At 42.2% G+C, this 5,049-nt stretch overlaps 1 protein-coding gene across 1 annotated transcript in view; it reads right to left on the minus strand.

Moving 5' to 3' along the window:
• Positions 1 to 5,049, minus strand: part of cdk14 (cyclin dependent kinase 14) — a 205,066-nt gene that overhangs the window by 12,688 nt on the left and 187,329 nt on the right.

A 5,049-nucleotide genomic window follows, 5' to 3' on the forward strand; every position in this document is an offset into this window, starting at 1 on the left:
TTTTCTCCCATCCCAGAATGCTGTGTGGACTAGCCTGACCCTCCTCTGTAGCACTCTCGAGATAGGTCTGGAAATGTGAGACTATCAATAAAGCAGCTGCAGCAGTGAAGAAGCTGCGAGCCTTAACTACAAAGCTCCGATTGGTTGATTGCTTCTCCACTCGGCTGACCTAAGCAAATTGCTCAACAAATCAAGAAGTGATTGGCAATGGAACCAGTCTTAGCTTCACTATTGTCAGACTGTCTGTTGGATCTTGTTTTAGAACCGTCGCCATGGTCCCTGATCTCTGTGATAATCCAAAATCATCCCTTAAAGTTGACTATACTCACAACACCAGAGACAGTCTGTTCAGCTGTTCAAAGCCCTCGGATTCTATAAGCTCTGCTGTCATTTTCAATTTGTTAAGAAGTCACCAAAATGCACTTCAACATAATGCATATACACAGTAGATTTACTGTATATTTCAAGACACACTCCTCAACTGATATGAAACATCGGACAGCAACATTTGGAAAATTCAAGTAATAAGTTAACAATGCTTCCCACAACTTGAGTTGTGGAAATGACCATTAAAACTTTCCTTGCAACGCTGATATCGAGCGACGCTAGGGCCCATTTTAACAGCGTGGCAAGTAGAGTTATGCTACATCACCATCATTCCTCAGCTATGCTTGTGTTCTGCTGTGTGGGGCTGTGGTGAGGAGTAATGAGTGTACACTGAGGGTCAGAGAATGCTCCGGGGGGGAACGCCTTCATCCATGAGCTTGCAAACACACCCACTCACTGGCGTTTGCCAGGTTCCCATTCCATAAATCCTTGTTTGGGGGTATGTTTTTCTTGTCTGGGGCCTGGCTGACTTTCCGCCTCGCTGGGGTTTATGTAAGGTGATGGAAACACTGAGAGGAGGGTGGAGGACGCAGCTGGGAGGAGGAGAGCATTAGAATGTAACTGGGAAAGGAAAGCAAAGAAGAAAGAGCTGGGGAAGTGCATTTGTCAAGTGAAAAGTTAATAAGGGAGAGAGATTTAGAGCAGACCAGGTAAAGTACTAAAGTCAGGAGCCGTGAGAGGCCGCTGCCAGGCATTTACAGCAAAGGCTTCACTCTCAATGTGATGGCCACTCTAAATCAAGTGGCCTCCCTCAGGACCCCGCCACGGAGACCACCATCACCCTCTACAACACATTCAGACTCAGTCATTAATCTACACATTGCGGCCATATCTCGATCCTACCAAGAAGTTTGGAAATGCCAGGATCAGCTACACAGTTTTGTGTATGTCAAACTAGAAAGACATAGCGCCATAAAATCTTGCCAAGTCTTGGATGGAAGAGTGACACCGACACCCCCCAGACCGATCGCATGCTGTCGTCAAGATCGGTTCATACGTCAATGTCAGCTTCTCAAAAACTCACAAAATCTTTTTTTAAATGGACCTCTTCGATCTGAAAAGAAAATCTGATTCAAATTCTATTGCCTATTTCTCGCTTAAAATGTTTTCAGAAACACATTTCGGGGAACTTCTTTTGTAAATTAAAAGATTGTTGTCCAAACGAGTTGCCATTTGGTCTCTTTTGAAATCCGTGAGCCCCACGTGTAGCGTTCGTCCAATCAGGTGCAGCCAATGTGGTTGTAGGAGGGTGTAGTCTGTTCTCTTAGCCTATTACTGGTCAAAGTGAAGAGAAAACGATAATTGCTAGTGGCTAGCCCGCAATGCTGGGAGGAGGACGCCTATGTGGACACTATCTGGACACTGTGTGTATCGATACACACTCCTTATTGGTCAACATCATGAACACGTCGTAGAACATGTCACACTAGGCGGATAAAGACAAAAAGTTCTGCGTTGTGAAGTGTCCCGGACGTGATATTGTCACAGTACAAAGAGGTAAAGACACAAGTTCATCGGTCCCGGCACTCGGGCTGAATTTGTGAAGTCTGATCCTGGCATAAGCACAAGCCTGTTAAAACCTCGTCTCTGTTCTCTCGGTTCGCCTGTGAAGCAGCGATGTGAAAAGGTGCTCGGCATAGCGTAGGTGTCGACCCCTGCTGAGCCACTGACACACTCAGCGCTGTGCTCGTCCTGCATTACACAAAGGGGGGGTGTAACGTGTCTCTGTCATGGGTTCAAATAATCACACTGTCAAAACTCTGAGCAACAGGAGGTCCAGTAACCTCAGCGCTTTGGATGTTGCTGTTAGCTGTGCTGTGGGCACAGATGGGGGCTGAATGCTAATGTCAGCATCCAAAACCATGCTCACAATGCTAACATGGCTCGTCAGCACTAAACACAAAGTGCAGCTGAGGCTGAGTTAGTAGTTCTGCAGGTATCTGGTCATTGATCGAAGTATTGGACACGTTGAAATGTTGAACTAATGAGGGCTGTAGATGAAAGGATCATGACAGAGTCGATGTCTGAATGTCAGCACCAAGTTTCTAATCAACCCAATAACGTGTCTGGTCTCATATATTTGATTTATCCTTAAAAGAAATATATGTACATTTCTGTCATACTTCTATTTGAATGGAATTTCGATATAATAGATAGAAAGCCTTTATTTTCATTATACACACGTGCAGTACCTGTGCAACGAGATTGAAGCAAAACCTTTACAGTGTCAACACGAATATATAAAAAAATATAAAAATATAAAATCTAAGTGTAAGAAGAAAAATAGAGAGGGGGGAACGTGGTGCACAGTTCTCTGAGAGCAACTATATCCATATATAAAATAGTATGAAAGATAAGATAAAGGGTTTGTATACACGTTATGCAAAAATATAGTTATATAGTGTATCAAAAGTCCTGTGTATTAAATATTGCACACTGATGAGATTAAGTGATTAAATATCAAATATTGCACTTTAATGAAATTAAATGGTTAAATATTAAATATTGCACTGCAATGAAATTGCACAGAGTCTTTTTAGGTATTATATGTAAGTATTAATCCTCAATTCATAGAACATTATAAAAACAACTTAGCACTATGCATGCAGAGTATCTGTTGGAAAGATGGAAGCATGTGACATGTTAATGTTAACCATAATGTTTATTATGTTATGCTTGATATGTTCTATTGGTATTGTGGTTATAAACACCTCCACAAGTCTTATGTTACATTATACAAAACAAGTACATATGGTATACATGTCATATATTGTATATCATATAGTTTATATGATACATGGTACTTTCAGTTTATGTTGAAGTAATTAAATGAATACTTGTTGAGCTCCCACTGTTCTAAGCTGTGCCTGATTCCATACTTTTGGAAGCCTATCGGGGGAGACAAAAGCAGTTTGGAAACTTGGCTTGGTTACAGGCTGGGGGTGGGGGGGAGGGAGGGAGGGGGGGGGGGGGTTCATTTGAGGGCAGTTAGCTTTGTTGAGCGAGGGAAGCTTTTGCCAAACTCACTGTCAAAGGCTCTAATAAATTCGTCATCATTCCCACGACAGCTGCGGTAGCTGTTTTCGGGGGTGTTTGCAAGTCAAATGAGGTGTGTGTGTGTGTGTGTGTGTGTGTGTGTGCGTGTGTGTCTCTACACGTCCGACACATGTGCAAAGAAAAACAGTAACAAGACAAAGACTAAAGCCCTGCTAGAGCCCCTGGAGGTTATAATGTTCATCACACCCCACAACAGACTCAACCAACAAGAAACACAAGATTTTGCTATAGTCATATACAGTCATATACATTACTGGCACCTAAAAGTGGCACAATGAGAGGGTTTATTATAATTAAATAGGTTTATACTCTTGGGAGCATGACGAGGCTCAGCGTATTTCCTGGCAGTCTTCCATGTATTCCTACTTTACATGATTATGGTTTAAGGGTGGTGTTGGAAGACAGGTTAGCCGTTCCCAAACTGAAAACTGTTCAAACCCTTTCTGGACGGGGAAATTGGGCTTGATGTTAGAGGAACAGTTACATTATGAGCAAAACCCATATGATTCTTCTTCTGTGGGTGATAAATACTCATAACTACTTTCATTGAAGCCTCACCATTCACACTTGAGATGCCTGGCCACGTAAAAAAGCTCCTGAATGTCCAAAGTGGTTCTCAGGGTTCATCCTCTGAGGCTCATGAATGTGTTCAGAATCAGAATCAGAATTACTTTATACTTTCAATAAATATGATGGCACTCATGGTAATTACTAGTTATCTTCTGGGGATCATAACAATTCACAACAATAAGAGCAAATGAGCTTTAACCACCAAAACAAGTTCCTTCTGAGACTATTTAGTAAAGCCACTACTAAACAACCCAGGGCATTTTTTCTCCTGTCCCAGAATGCATCTGTGGTGTAGCCAGACCTTCCTCCACAGCACTGGGGAAGAAGGTCTGGCAATGCGAGACAATGAGCACCGATCTTCTGCAGAAAGCCGGCCAAGGCAGGAGTTATAGTTACTATGGGAACACGGGGTTTCTGCAGGTTTCACCAAGTCAAATGGAAGATTTTTTAAGACCATTATGACTTAAATTTAAGACCTTTATCACAACATCAATTAAGCCCTAAATTCCGTATCTCCTAACTTGCACTTCCCCATAGCTGAATCTGTTTTATGTCTGTAGTACAATCCTGAAAAAGACTCGCACCATTAACACAAAAGCTGATTGGCTGCAATATAGGTAGAATGTTGGTCTCATTTGTAGTCATAATCCAGGGAAATTATATTAGGAGTATGGAAAGGAGCATCAGAGGTAGGGTTGCAAATTAAGACCTAGGACAATGCACTTCACCAAACAAGACTTTTTTGAGGCCTAAAGTTTAGATTTTTAGACTTTTTAAGACTTTCAAAGACCCCGCAAAAACCCTGGAGCAAAACTCTTAAACTTATCATGTCGTGTGGAGTCTCCCAATTTGAACATCTGTTGAGATTTGAAATTTTTTTTTCGTGTGGGCCAGCCATAAGTGGAAGTTTTATCAGGAAAGTAGTAGTCAGTAGGCAGATGTACCTCTGCACACAGCCAGTCATCTGACAGCACCTGTCATTGGACTCTGACAATGCAACGGATGGTTTATTCATCTGCTATGCAGGGCAGTGGG

This window comes from Etheostoma spectabile, chromosome 6 (assembly GCF_008692095.1).
Source record: "Etheostoma spectabile isolate EspeVRDwgs_2016 chromosome 6, UIUC_Espe_1.0, whole genome shotgun sequence".
NCBI classification, from domain to species: domain Eukaryota; kingdom Metazoa; phylum Chordata; class Actinopteri; order Perciformes; family Percidae; genus Etheostoma; species Etheostoma spectabile.